We start from the raw sequence: 16185 nt of genomic DNA, 5'->3' as shown, positions 1-16185 counted from the left end.
AATATATTCTAGATTTTTATAGGAGCCATAGAAATTACACACATGTACCAAGAATTGAAATCTGGTATGCATTTTACATGTACAACACATTTCAATTTGGAGCAGAATTTCAAACAGCCACATGTGGCTAGTGGCTAGCACCAGACAGTGTAAATCTACACAAAGCATCACCATGTCTGAGAAGTGTCAGGTTTTTGGCTGGCTAAGTCATCATGTGGAGAGAGAAGAGGAACAAGCAAGGAATGAGCTTGGCAAGATTTTCATGATCCCCAGCGTATCCATGTGAATGGCGTTTTGTTTGTCATACAGAGAGCTGTATAAATCTTACAGTCCATTTTTCTTAGATTCATCATCCCTGATATTATGGGTTGTATTAATTCTAGGCTAGTAATAAAATCTTTTAAAATATTCTTTTAGGTATCAGTTAAGTTCTGGAGCAATCAAGAGAGTGTTGATGGTCTCTCTTTAAATGATATTTAAGACAAAACATTTGCCATTTACTCTCAACACTATGACATGATAGTGGTTAATGAATGTCACCAAGAAGAATCCCTAAAATGGCCAGGTAGATTGAATCAGAATTCCTGGGAAGATTGCAACTCCTTTCCAGAGAATGTAGCTTTCAGTACAACACACAGTTGTATTTTTATTAAGAAGGGTAGATGTTAGACATGAGGGTAAACTGATCTGTTTCCTTGTGGATTACCAGGATTAGCTTGGTTGCTATGACTGGTTAGGACCCTTCCTATACTTTCTGGAAGTTGCATACTTTTCAAATGAGACTATTACTCCATAATAATAATAATAATAATAATAATAATAATAATAATAAATCCATCCCCTGGCCAAAGGTATGTAAGTAGCTGTGCTCCTTGGCTAGAACCTTCAAAATTCTGTCATAATGCGCACTCTTTTTTTCATGCTGCTTACTTCCATGTCTAGCCAGTATCTAACAGCATCTTCACCAACTTATCCAATGAATGAGAGTATAGCCCACACAACCTATACCTCAGGTCAGCCATGTAATCTGGAATTTAAAAAAAAAAAATACAAAGATTTTTTTTTTTTTCTAGACAGGCATAAAATAGGATTAGATTCACAGAAAAACAAAACCACAAAACCAAAACCTCCCAAATCTGTAGTGGTTTGAATGAGAATGCCCAACCCCATCTCAATAGTCTCTGGTGTTTAAATGCTTGGTTGATCCCTGGTTCCTGTTGGTGTTTGCAGACACTTAGGAGATGTGAACTTGTTAAGAAGAAGTGCCTGGGGCTGAGCTTCGAAGTTTAAAAGGTTGGTGCCTTTTCTGGCTTATTCGCCCTACTTCCTGTTCAGATATGGTAGTTTTAAGGCCCCAGCGTCTGCTCCAGCCACTGTGGGGCTTTGTTGAAACCTTGAGCTCAATTAAACCCTTCCTCCTACAAGTTTCTGAGCAAGTATTTTATCACAGCAACTAAAAAGTAAGTAGTACAAAAGCTAAAGCAGGATGAAGTGAAGGGAGAATTTTTCTAGGCATGGGGAAGAATGAGACTAGCAATATAAAGCAGAGAGTGAACTTCATTAGTATTGTGTGTGTGTGTGTGTGTGTGTGTGTGTGTGTGTCTGCATAACCCTGGGGTATCTCCTGCATCTGGAGTTAAAAGGATTTGTGACCTTTATGGGAGTGCTATGAATTGAATTTGGGTCCTTTGCAAGAAGAATATATTCTTTTATTTTTTTTTCAGTCTGACCAAATTATATTTCATACATGCATGACAATGTCATAATTAATCTCATTATTATGTAAAATTAACACATGATAACAAAAATTGGAATATTTCACTTAGTTCTCTTCTGACTATAAAACAAGATACTGAGTACAATTTTTTGATTTATTTTTTACTTATTCACTTTACATCCCACTAACTGCCCCCTCCAAGTCACCCCTCCCACAATCCTTGCCCCATATCCCTCTACCTTTCTTCTCTGACTAGGTAGGGACCCACTGGGTATCCCCAACTCATCACTTCAACTCTCTATGAGGCTAGGTACTTTCTCTTCCACTGAGGCCAGACAAGGCAGTCCAGCTAGGAAAACATATCCCAGGCAACAATGTTTGGGATAGCAACCACTCTACTTGTTCTTAGCCACTGAGCTATGTCTTGAACCTCAGGAAATGAATTGCAGATTAACTGTAGATAAGTCCCTGTTTTAGAATGAAATTTATGTCTAATTGTATACAACATCAAATTATACACATTTATGGGGTAATGTTTTTAAAAGAGGTGTTATATAACATTTAAACCAGGTTACATATCACAAATACCTTTATAGTCTTTATGTTTAAATTGTTTTTACATTTATTTATTATTTGTGTGGAAGTAAGAACAGATGCATATCACTGACTTGTGTGTAGAGGACAACTTAGCCGAATTGATTATCTGTTCCTACATGCGTCTTCTAGGATTAGAATTCGGGTCTTCAGGCTCAATGGCAAGCACTTTTACAGACTGAGCCATCTTCCTGTTCCTTATCATTTCTTTTTGGTATCAACACCAAACTGACAATTCTCTCTTTCAGATGTTTGAAAGGTATAGATTCCTTTTGACTGTAGCACATTTCTGTGAAAATCTACAGTTGGTATTAGTACATAGGGGTTAGTGAGATTTCTATTTTCACTATCTGTGCAGTGGTAGACCCAGCCACAAATGCTTATGAAACACTAGAATGTGGCTAAGGAGGCTGAGCAGTTTTTAAGGGCAAACTAAAAAAGAATTTTAAAAATACTGTAAAACATTTATTTGATCACTTTATATTGACTATTGAAATATTATTCTGGATACAAGGAGCTAAATAAATTATCTGAGTAAGTTATTTTTATCTTTTACAAATCTTTGCCCAAGAACTGTGGGCTGAGTCTGAATTAGACATGTTACTTGCATTAGATTTCGATTAGTTGTTACTGTTCTAAACTTAAAGCCCATAGGAATCAACTATAAGCTGACCAACATAGACAATTAGCCCTCATAGGCTGAATGTTCCTTTGGGTGATGATGTCATATTTTGAGTAATCTCAAATGGCCTGCAACACAGATGCATTTAGGAAGTTTTAAAGTTACAATGATCTGATCACTGCACCCAAAGTCAATTAAATAAAAACATGCATGGTATAAGCTGGGACTGAAAATTAGTTACGCATCTCTAGATGAATGTAATATAATGCATATATGAGAATCACTGCTTCAAAACTTCTTGAAAATAGGCAAACAAAGGTAATAGTTACTAAAAGGTAAAGGAGTTCTATAGTTGGGACAATTAATTTTTCAGTAGTGAATGATCATTGACTTGTTAAGGGAGTCATGAATTTGCAAGTCACTGTGATTTAAATTACCTTGCCTTCTAGGAACTTAAAAACCAGCTACAGGGATGTGTTGACTGCTTAAATACCTGCAGAGCAACATGGGATGCATTTAGCATGGACCATTGTCACTAGGATTCTAGAATGGGAGAAGCTGATGTTGGTGAAATAGTCAATAAATCCTTTAGGATAGCCGTGCTTCATGCACTGTAAACCATAAAGGAGGTTGCTTAGTGTCATCTTCTCAGAGGTTTTAACAAAGGCCGTACCTGAACATCAGCAAGTGGAAGAGAAGGAGGAGCCATGGACTGGGAAACTTCTAAATTCTCTGCATTTCTGGGCTGGAAGAGGTGGTTTCAGGGTTACTGCATTACACATGAATGAGTACTAATCTCCAGAAAAATTTGGTTAGAAGAGTGAGAATTTCCACTGCAGTTTTTTTTACAAGTCCCATCAGCTGCTAAGCTGGACCGCATTGGGTCATTCTAATAACTCTGCCTTTTCAAGTATTATTTGACTATTGGACATTAAAGAAATAGTGATATTGATATTGCCATTTTTGGTCTTGTTTATATAGCCATTTTTAGAAGAGATTGTTTTATAGCCGACTTCCTGGTATTCTAGTTCTTAAAGTCTTTCCACTCCCTCTTGCATGATGTTCCCTAAACCATAGGTGTATGAGCTCTGATGTACATTCCTCATGGTTCAGTGGTCTCTGCTTGTGTTCAGTTGTGATTTTCTGTATTTCTCTCCATTTGATACAAGGAGAAGCTTCTTTGATGAGGGGTAGTAGCTATATTTATGTGATATATATATATATATATATATATATATATATACATATATATATATATATACAAGGATATGATTTAGAATGTAGTTATATTACACTGGTCTAGCAAGACATATTCTTTTCTAAGAAATATGAGTTCCAGGAAGATGACTAGATTTTTAGCATCAAGCTAAATTTTCCCCTTGTTGAGTAGGCCTTAGGCCAATTAGACATCATATACTGGTTACCACCAACATTTGAGTGGGAACACACACACACCAACAATTCTGCTATTCTGACTAACTTGGAAGGAAATAATGTCTCTGAGGGTCCCACCCATAGGCAAAGAACTATAGGCAACTGAGGACTGTTGAGAGAGGGAGAGTTAGACTCTCACAGACACAGGTCCCTAGTTATCTATCCAATACTAAGTGGTCAGTCCAAAAACATGTATACTCAAACAACAAAAATGGTTTTAACAGGTTGTATTTTTATATTTGTGCATACAAGAACAGCAACAATAATAATAAGGAGGCTATTGGCTTAAGAATCGGGAGATATGGGAGGAGTTGGAAGGAGAGGTTATGTGCAGGGCTGGAGAGAAGAAAGAGAAAGGGGAAAATGGTGTAATTTAAGATAAAAATGTAATGGGACTGAAGAGATGACTCAGGGGTTAAAAGTACTTGTTACTCTTCTAGAGGATCCAAGTTCAATTCCCAGGATTCACACTCTAGTTTACAACTCTCCACAATTCCGTTCCAGAGGATTTGAAGCTTTATTCTGATTCCCAGAAGCACCAGGTACAAATGCGGTACACATTCATACATACAGGCAAAACACTCATACACATAAAATAAACTAAATAAAGCCAAAAATATTTAAAGTAATAGTAATTATTTTAGAAAATAATGGACAAATATTTTTTCTGGCACAAGAAAGACAGAAATATACCCAGAGAAGTCTGGGGGTGGAGTGCGAAGAGGATAATAAAGCAAGAATCCACACTGTGAGAAAAAAATTGCTTTTATTTTTCCACTGTGATAGGGAAAAAGTTCCAAACTAAGATTATGAATACTGATTCTAATTTTCCCCCAAATGCTCACTGTTCTAAATGTGCAGTGCTTGCCACATGGAGTCATTGCACAAATAGTAAGTAAATAAGTTATAAATCCCTTTAATTCATCAATCTGGAAAGTGATACAGCCACAAGTAACACAGCTTCACAATGATGGTACTGTGGATGAGGGGGTTTCTCAGGAGATGCTGCAAGGGCCTCCAACAAAATAAATCTACTTAATCTGCCATTTCTTCTTTCTTTGCTGAGAAAACAATAATGATCATGCAATTTATCATGGGCACTAAGACACTGAAAAAAAGAAGAAAAGGGGGCTATTAATAACGATGGCAGGACAGCACCCTCAAAGTTTCAGGTAACTGGGGTAAACCATCATCTGGAGAATAACATCTGATATTAGCTGCACATTTCACTGAAAAGAATAACAAAAATCATTGTCCAGTTACTCCAGAATTTATGAGAGACCATTGAAGTAAAATTGTACCAATCGCAATAGTTAGTTTCTCTCCAAACTCATACAAAAATTGAGGGTAATTTATATCTTGACCAATGTGGATTCTTGTCTATCAAGGAAGGTGAGAGATGGTGATGGTAAAAGATTACTTATGGAATACATTCTTCATGTACTCCTTTCTTTTTTCTGCTGGATGAGATATAGTTATTTTGGTTAGTGCCTCTACAACCACCTTAGGTCACAAGGCAACATGGTCAGGATAGTGGAACAGAAAAACAAAGGGAGAGCTAGACCTCCAGTGATGGAGTATTGGCACATGATCCACATCTCTACTCTTGGTTTATTTGGTGAGGATAAATATTGACCTGACCATTGTAGAAGTCAAGAATCCAGATGACATGACAGGGTTCCATCCAGATAAGAAAGAAGAAAGACAGAAATAAAGCAGGAGGAGATGATATATGTGGAGATGAGTAGGCATAAATTTTTTTCAACTTATTTTAATAGACATCCAACCCCCCTTCTAGCCTACCACCCACCAGAGGGAGTGGAAAAGAAAAGTTACTAGAACAGACAGGGTGGAAGTAGACATGGTTGGAAATAGTTCTTTGGGGGTGAGTCCAGTCTTTGTTGTCAGGATATAAGCAATTCAGTCCAGTAGCAAACACAATCAGTAGCTACAGTCTAGTGCTTTCAGCAGATACCACACATGAACCAGCAGCTGCAATCCAATTCACTTGGCAGTCACCCCACATGAATCAACAAGGGCATTTTATTCCTGAAGAAACTGCAAGACTTGCCAAGCCAAGTGGCCTGAGGCCACAGATGTAGCAAGAAGCCACAGCAACCTCATGGGAATTTCTTTGGCAAGTTTCTCTCTATGGTGTCACCACAAGCTGAGCTCAGCAATTCAATGTAAGGTGAACTAATACAAGTGTGTCCTTAGCAAAGAATAGCAAAGCAGAGCAAAGCAAACCAATGCTCAAGCTCCCACTGTCTGTGGGGTCATATTTATATTCCTTCTGAACATTGTGCATCCTTTCATGTGTTTGCTACGCCAAAACATCCTCTCACCTGTGTCTGCTCCAGGAAAACATTCTTTCATGTGTCTGCTTTAGCAAAACTTGCTTTCACCTGTGTACCTCAGGAAAACATTATTTGGCATAAGTAATTTGCCAAAGAAACCAGAAGTTTCCACTTCAGAGGCTGTAGTAGAGACCATAGTATTTTAGTGGATTGTATGGAAAGCACCAAGAGTAAGAAGTGCAGGGCCAGGGTTGGTCCTCCAGGGGGTGGTAACAGTTCTCCAACATTGTTTTTCTGTACATCATGTATCTTTGTTCACTTGCCTGCCTGCCCTCATCTAATTTGTAACAAAGGTATTTGTGGGGCATTGGGCTATGCCCAGACAGCCTGGTTTTCAGTTGAGGCTAGGTGTTGAACCCCAGGACCTGGTGGTGATAATTCACCTACATGGGACAGAAGGAGTTCTCTCATGTCTCTTGGAACCCTGGCTCCTGTCGAAGTTACCGCCCTCTCAGCCCCCTACAAGAAAAACATGGCTAGTAGTCACATAGGCAATGTCCCAAGCTTCTGACCTTCAGGCTAGACTTCTCCCCAGTTACCTAGCAACAGTAAAGACCATAAGAGGGGCTGCTTGGCCCCTTCTCACTCTCTCGCTCTCTTGCTCTTACTCCCCTTACACTTACTCTCCACTCTCCTCTCTTCTCCCTCTCTTCTTCTTACTCTCTAGCCTTTCTTCTCTCTCTCCTTTCCCCCCTTCTCTCCTCTTGGCATGGCCAATCTCTCTCTCTTTCCACCTTCTCTCTTTCCTCCTGCCTTTCTATAATAAAGCTCTAAAACCATAGAATGTCTCTGTTCATCAAGGCCCGCTGTGCAGACTCTCACCTGTGTGGGAACCTCTCTCCCTAAGTCCTCTCTCCCATAACCCCGGGGCACAGGGTGTCGTCCCAGGGCCCCTTGGTTTTGCGAGCTGTCTCTTGTCCATCTCCCTCAACCCCCCATCGAGTGGGGTCAGTGGCTTAGATGCCCACCCGGGACCAATTAGAAAGCATCCAGAAGCCCTCCCATGTCCGCCTGCCCAGAGCATAGGAGGAACTCTGGCCGGATGTGGGCTATCCTCCCTCCCCCTCTTTCCCCAGCCTGGTTTAGTTCACACAGGTATTTGATGTCTTGTGTGTTTCCTTTTCTTTCCCAAGACATGGCTAGGTTTCAATTACCACTAAGTTTTGCATCTTCAGACGGTGCTTATTATTCACCTTACTGGTGTTATGGGAACTAGGGTAGGAACACAGTCATATAGTACTTATGGACCATGCCATCAAGGAACTTGAAGTTACTTGGAAAGAAAGACTATAAAGCATGGATTCTATGACATGATAACCAGAAATGAAGCATTAGAATCAAATAACTGAGGTAATTCTAACAGGAGCACGGGATGGGCATACAATGTTTATAGCAAGGATGCAAGCTACTGACTCATCATGAGACATAACTGTGTTTAATAAACCATATTTAAGGAGGCAGGATATGAGTAATTCTTGTTTTGAAAATATTCCATTTAAAATGATGAAAACTAAAGAATTAATTTCCCTGGTTTGGTTTTGTGGAAAACCTATTAATTTCTAGTGGAACACCTTATTCTCTGATACATCAAATAAATGAGGCATTGCTAAAGTGACAGATGAGAAACATAAAATAGGGAGTAAGAACTGAAGAACTGAGAAAGGAACGGAAATATGTCACTGCCAAAGTGCCTCATGATAATCAGCCACTTCTGGAGTGAGTCTTCCTTGAGGTGTGATTTCATCTTTTCAGCACCTTGAACCTGGTTTGTTCTCTTTCTGTCTGATGGCAAAGGTGAAAGCAAAGGAGGCTGTTGCTTGTCCAAGGTCACATTGTCAGTTACACAGTAAGAGGTAAGATGAAAGTTCTTTCATACATACACAGACACACAAACACACAGACACACACACACACACATACACACGTACATGTACACAATGTACACACAAGTGCATAAACACACATGCACACAACTGCACATACACATTCACACTTATACACAGAATCACCCCATACATATTTATGTCTCCAAAGAATTTTATCTAAGGACATGAAATGTTGGGAGACAGAAGAAAATGTCTAAGAAGTGATGTGACTCCCAACATGGGTATGAAATGCTCTGTTGGAGCATGATTTCTCTGCCATCACTTCTCCCATTTCCTCTTCCTATTTCCTGCTTTTTCTTCCTCTATTTAGAAGAGGAAGAAAAAGCAGGAAATATCAGGAGGAGAAAAAACAGCAAGGTGGTGAGTGGGAAAGGGACTGAAGAGAATATCAAATACTTGTGTAGGAAAATTTTCATAATGGACGTAATATGCCTCTAATAGACTCAATGTTTGTAAATAACATCAAACTAAGGGTGTAGGGAGATGGCATAGTAGGTAAGAGGTAAGAGTGTTTTCTCTATAATCAGGAGGACATGAGTTCAAATCCTCAGCACCTGTAAAATGTTGCCCAGGGCTATTCATACCTGTAATCCCAGCACTGGGGCATGAAGACAGGTGGATTCCAGAAACTCACTTAATGGCCAACCTATCTCAGCAAGCTTTTAGTCAATGAGAGAGCATGACTTAAAAGAATAAGACAGAGATAGGTGGAAGAAGATACCAAACATTATACCCTGGCCTGTGCATGCAGACACAGGGACACATGCACTTAAATACCTCCATACATGCAAAGCATGCAAGTGCACACATCCACACCCACACCCATACCCACCACAAAATAAAAACAACAGGAAACATGGGTGTGGAAACAGTAAATGGGTAATACTGTTTAGTTGTTGTCTCTGCTTCTAGTCAAGGAAAGGGCTATTGAGATTGAGTGAAAAGTTTTATCCGGGTCTTGTTTGTTGCTACTACTAAAGACAAAAGCCTTCCAATAGCCTGTTCCACAACCCAATCTTTGCAAATAACACCCAGATCCTGATGCTTCTGGGATGTGAAAAGACATAAAAGACTAACTCAACTTCTTGGAAACAGAGCTCATCTGTGGAAGCAGCATCCTCTTTCACTGAGTAACCTGCACATACTCAGCCACCTGGAGTGTCCACTTCACCCGGGCTTAGGCACAATCACAGCGCATGTCTCCCAGGTTATTGTGAGAGGTCATGTCAACTTACTCATACAGAGGTTGACTCATAGTAGGTTCCCATTAACTATTAACTCTCAAAGCCTGTTGCCTTTTTAATTTTTTAAAAGATTTATTTATTTATTATATATAAATACACTATAGCTCTCTTTAGACACACCAGAAAAGGATATCAGATCTCATTACAGATGGTTGTGAGCCACCACGTGGTTACTGGGATTTGAACTCAGGACCTTTGGAAGAGCAGGCAATGCTCTTAACTGCTAAGCCATCTCTCCAGCCCCTGTTGCTTCTTCCTTTAAAAAAATTAACATTATTTGTCATATATCAAATTTTAGTGAGTTCTCTGACCTGTTATCGCTTCATGAAGTATGAAAAATAAGAGCTCAATCAAATTCTGCTATTTATTATTTCCCATTGTTCAACACAGAAATTTTGCTCTTACAAATAAGTGGCAAATATCTGCTGGCTGTTAAAATGCCTGTTTTAACTTTTTTTTTTTATGGTAGTGGGCTCTTGTGGCATTCCCCTGTCAACTGGAGAAGGATTGCTCCAAGGCCTGTAAATCTGGAATTTGGTTTTTATTTCTCTAAGCAAAATTAATAAGTATATAATTTTGCAAGTAGGTGTTGACTATTTGTTTTATATCTAATACCTTAAATATGAAGTCTCTAGGACCTTAGACATTTAGAACGTGGACAAGAAAATAGTAAGAAATGTGCCCAAGAAAATATATGAGAAAAAATTGAGATTTTATAATTTCAAGGAAAGTTAACATTGTAAGCTAAAATAGAGAAGAGCTTTGGGGGTGGGGGGCCTCAAGAAGCAATACAGTCCACAAAACACACAACACAAATTATTCAGGTTGTTTTACACAACTACTGGTGTAAGCTATTTTGTAACATAACAAACATAGTTGCTAGAATAGTAAATGACTCTTTATCAAGCCAAACAAACCAACTTTAACATACTTTGCTTACTCAAATAATTTTGTAAAGATTGATTTGAAGAAAACCTAGCATTTTTTATTACATGTAGTTTAGTTGGTTAATTTCACATGAAATTAGTTAAGTGTGAATGGATGGATTTTATTGGATAATACAAGTGAAAACAGTAGCCTCATAAAGTAAACCATCCAATTATCTGTTTTATATCATGGCTTTCAAACACCTAAGGCTTTAGTCTCATTTATGCTTAGTTATGTATGGGTTGCATCCTATCAAGGGAGTGTGAGGCTGTTAGTTTTTTCCACCAAAGCAACCCATCACTATTAACAAGGGGGTTTGTCTTAGTTAGGGTTTTATTGCTATAAACAGACACCATGACCAAGGCAAGTCTTATAAAAACAACATTTGATTGAGGCTGGCTTACAGGTTCAGAGGTTCAGTCCATTATCATCAAGGTGGGAGCATGGCATTATCTAGGCAGGCATGGTACAGGCAGAGCTGAGAGTTCTACATCTTCATCCAAAGGCTGCTTGCTGGTGGAAGACTGACTTCCAGGCAAGTAAGGTGAGAGTCTTAAGACCACACCCACAGTGACACACCTACTCCAACCAGGTCACTCCTATTCCAGCAAGGCCACGTCTCCAAATTGTGCCACTCCCTGGTCCAAGTATATACAGACCATGACAGGGCCCGTATCATAGAATTCTCTCCCTTTCAAGGTGTGAGCCTCCTAGCAGAATATATTACCCTGATCTTTAGTGAAGACCAGCCCTGTGTGTATTCAGAACCTGTTCCTTGTTGCAAAGGTTATACACCTGGAAAAGTCCCTCCAATTCCCTTGGGAAGATAGCGTGGTTCTTCAAATTTTCTTGTAGGGTTACTGAAAGATGCACATTTATCACAGAACCTGCCACATTATGCTGTCATTGTGACAAACACCGGGAGGTTTGTTTAAGTTTGACTCACTGTATGAAGATTATCAAGCCCAAACATAGATTACTAACTTATCTGTACAATTACTAAAATATCTAATGCTTTTAATGTATTGAATCATTTGATTTTTTTTAAAGTTGCACTATATATATTGCAAAATGCTTTTCAAACCATCTTATTATAAAATATGGTTGATGTCCATTGATGGTATCATATAAGTTTTGGATGATGTTCCTGTACCTCTGAAGATAACTAAATTTGTTACTGTTAGAGTCTCATGGTGGTTGAAACACCACTGTAAGATGTTTCCACAGACTACATTGGCCTTTTGTAACATGGTCCTAGGCAACCAGAATCAAGTTCTAAAGCTTTAATTTCTCTTCAGTTGTCCTCAGCATACCATATGTTCCATATAACCACACAATATAAACATTTCCTTTAAGTGTAGCTCCACCCTTCCTGTCAGCATCAGCCTCTTCATTTGTCCTCTTGTCTGGGCTACTATGATAGCTTTCCAAATAGCTGGCTTTCTTTTACTCCTCTTCTCACAAAACCAGTTCTACATTATATCAGAGAGCTCATATTGAACCTTGTGAATTGAGCATCTTGAAATCATGTTGCTCTACTGGAAACCTTCCACAGGCATCTTGTCTTGTTTAGGAGGAAAGCTAGTGTCCAGACTCTGTTATAGTGTTGTCTTTGCTCTAACTACTTTCTATAGCTTTGGCCTGTTCTTTGCCCTCTTGTTTTAACCACTGTACCTCAGCACAATAGCTTTATTTTTGGTTCCTGGACATGTGAAATTTATTGTTCTAGAACCTTTGTCATAGCTGATCCTTTTACAGGGAGGAAATTCTTCTCATAACTACATCCTTTGTGCCCTTCGGATTTCTGCCTGGGAGCTGCCTATAGCATCTACCCAGACACTCTTTAGCACATTGCCCATGAAATATCTAGTACAGTATTTATTATCATAACCTAGTTATTCTTACTTGTTAGCATTCTGTTCATTTATTTGCATCTGTTATCAGCCTTGCTTTTGCTGGAATAGAAATTCTGAGTAGGCTCTTAAAAGCTAGAACCACAGGACATTGGAATTTCCAGGAACCTCTGAAGGTGACTGACCCTAGATAAGACTTCTAGCAGTAGGCTGTATGGAGTCTGAGATGTCCATCTCCTCTATCTAGGCAAGAGTTCCAATGGAGGCTTTGGGACATCAATTCAGTCACAAAACCTTAGATCCACAATTTGTCCTTCATATAAGATATGCAGGAGTAAAGGATGGAGCAGAATTTGAGGAAATTGCCAACCAATGACTGGCCCATCTTGAGAGCCATGCCATAGAGGGAGCTGGCCCAGACACTTTTAATGATATTCTGCTATATTTGTAGATAGGAGTCTAGCATGACCGTCACCAGAGAGGCTTCACCTAGAAACTGAGGGAAACATGCAGAAACTCACAATCAAATATTAAGTGGAATTTGGAGAATCTTTTGGAAGAAGGGAAGGAAGTTTTAAAGGAGTCAGAGGGGTCACCACAAGAAAAACTACAGAATCATCATTATATTATAGAGACTAAACCACCAACCAGTAAGCATGTATGGGACAGACCTAGGCCCTGTGCACAAATGTAACAGTTGTGCATCTGGGTCTTCATATGGGACTTCTATAGCCGGATCAGGGTTTGTCTCTGACTACCTTCCCTGCCTTTGGATCCTTTTCTCCTAACTGCACTACCTGTCTAGCCTCAACAGGGGAAGGCTTTTCTGAGGAGAAGGGAAGGAGTGATAGATGGGGCCAAGGGAAGATGAGAGGGAAGAACTGAGAAGAGAGGAGGAAGGGAAAGCTGCAATCAGGATGTAAAGTAAATAAATATTTTCATTAATAAGTAAATAAAATAATGAAATTTCAGAGTGGGAGTATCATCTGTTACATCATTTGGTTATAGCCATTGTGTTAGAACTGGTTGGCAACTAACAAAAGTGTTGAATAAATGAATTGAATGGAAGAATTCTCACATAGCCTGAGGGAAAACATTCTCTGCATTCTGACTAAAATTTGGTCTAAACATTCTCAGTTCTGGGTTCCACCCAGAATAACACCATTTCAGAGCTCAACAAAGTGTGATGTCTTCATTTGTCAAGAAAATAGCATATTATAGCATAGCCATTGTTTTACTGTTATTCTTTTTGTTCTTGTTTATTTTTCTGAGACAGGGTTTCTGGGTGTAACTTTGACTGTCCTGGAAATCACTCTGTAGATCAGGTTGGCCTCGAACTCATGAAGTTCTGCCTGCCTTTGCCTCCTGAGTGCTGGAATTAAAGGCATGTGCAACCACTACCTAGAACTGCTAATCATTTTATCTCCAGCCTTCTGATTTCCTTTTCTTTATATGAATGTCTTCGGGAAAAGGAAAAAAAACAAAAAACAAAAAACAAAAAAATAAAAAACACCTCATTGCATTCAAATGACAAGTAAAAGTATTTCTTGTCTTGTATGGGAGAAGAGGGAATCTCAGAGGGGCCATACTTTTGTTACAGTTCTGAACTCCATTGTCAAATATCAAAGCTCACAAAGTAGGCTGGAACAATGGCTCAGAGGTTAAGAGAGCTGGCTGCTTTTCTAGAAGACCTATGTCCTTTTCCAGGACTTATGCAGTCACTCACAGCCAGCTCTTACTCAGTCTCAGGAAATCATATGCCTTGTTTTGGTCTCTAAGGACATTGCACACATGTAGTGCACATACAAAATATCCATATCCACAAAGTAATAAAATAAAAAATCATAAGGTCATAAAGCGTTCGTTTGGAGATAACATATTTATCTCATGAATGATCATGGACTCAAATCTTCCTGTAGTCCTTTAGCTGGTCAAATTGTTCTCAAACTAGTTAAGTCACTTTGGAATTCCTGATTCCCTGTAAAATTGCAAAATAAAAATCTGGCTAAGGCTTAGGAATCTAATTTTAATTTTCCCCCCATATGGTTCTAAACATTAGGTTTAGGTCCCACTAAATTAGATCAAACAAAGGGAGTAAAACCAGGGAAAAACTTGTTAAACTGAATACATATTTATCTTCAAAAGTCTTTGAAATAGCATCAAATATTAGTTACCTCAGTAGTTTACTGACTCAGAGAGAGACTACTACTACAGGGTGGATGAAAGAGGTTGTAGATCTTGGAGCTGTTGGCCTAAGAAGAAGGGTAGCACATGGAATTTTCTAGAGAAATCACAAAGCAGGAGATAGGGAACGAAGCTTGGTTGTAGAGCAAGTACCAACTATTGGGCTGGGAAAGTGTTTTGAAGTTGCTAGGAAACCACAACTCAATTGACCTCTGTTCACCATCTTTTCAAGCCTTTTAACTCTTTGCATAAGTCATTCAACATGACTGTGCAGCCAGAGTTAATCATCCTTTGTAGAGTGGTTGCAAAAGGCATTAAAGTTTTAATAATTGGCTTTATAGACATCTTCTCACAACCTCCCAACACTGAGAAGTCTGGTTTGTGTTACAGTCATGAGGTGATGACAAAAATGCAATGATTTTAAGAGCATTCTTTATTGGAGAATATAAAATTTGGTCAAGCTCACCTGCCCTAATAATAAAATGCTGACTCTTTGTACACCCTCCTTGTGAGAATTGAGCCTTATCCTATAGAAAAGATAAATGGCCTACTGAGGATTAGAGACTATGGAAATTCACATCTGGTGGCTTGCACCTGGCCAACCTATTCATCTAAAAGGTCACTTTAGTGCTAAAGAGTCTCCCCAGTCCAACTCTGCTGGAGAGAATTGGGCAGCTGTTAGGGGAAAAGGTTTGCATGATTTTAAACCATTCTGCTTACAGAATAAGCTCCTGTAACAGTGGCTGAGAGGACCATAACCCTGCATTTGCCAGCAGGCTGCCCTCTTTCTTTCTCTCACCACTGCAAAGATAGAAATTGAGTCATTTCCACATTTCACATGCTGTTATGTTGCTAAAGTTAACATCCAAAGCATTTTTTCTTTTAATTTTGTTTTGACAAATACTGTAGTATGGCCTTTTATATTTCACACTTGTTCTAGTTATTAAATTGAGCTCTTTTGAATGATTGGTTATAATTTAAAAATTTAAATGAAGAGTATTTATTCTGCTCATTTGTAGGCAAGAAACCAGGAAAAATCTACTAAAGTAACTATTGGCTGTGAGTACTGAGATGTTCTTGGCAATAATCCCCAATGTACAAGTAAACATATATGGGATTTTTTTATTTTAACCATGTTTCAGAGTTTTTGATCCATCTGTATTCTATGTAGAGCATGTTGGCCTGGAGGTTCTAGCTGCCCTGTATACAGCAACAACCAGGATGTCTGTCATTTTCTGTTATAAGGATAGCTGAGAAGGGGGCTTAATATCATAGTTCTCATCTCTAATCCACCCATTTAAGATGCTAATAACATCTGACAAACACTTATAATAATATGTTTAACTCTATGAAAACTCACCATCGCT

At 38.8% G+C, this 16185-nt stretch overlaps 1 long non-coding RNA gene across 4 annotated transcripts in view; it reads left to right on the top strand.

Annotated features, from left to right (window-relative positions):
• LOC147002617 (uncharacterized) overlaps positions 1 to 16185 on the top strand; it is a 121503-nt gene that overhangs the window by 6615 nt on the left and 98703 nt on the right. For all 4 annotated transcript variants that reach the window (XR_015048393.1, XR_015048392.1, XR_015048394.1 and 1 more), the window contains exon 3: positions 1231 to 1293. This is a non-coding gene — a long non-coding RNA (uncharacterized LOC147002617). The remainder of the gene's footprint in view (positions 1 to 1230; positions 1294 to 16185) is intronic.

This window comes from Mus caroli, unplaced genomic scaffold (genome assembly GCF_978045245.1).
Source record: "Mus caroli unplaced genomic scaffold, Mus_caroli_1 scaffold_9, whole genome shotgun sequence".
In the NCBI taxonomy this organism is placed as follows: Eukaryota; Metazoa; Chordata; class Mammalia; order Rodentia; family Muridae; genus Mus; species Mus caroli.
This window is presented reverse-complemented; position numbering and strand designations above follow the sequence as displayed.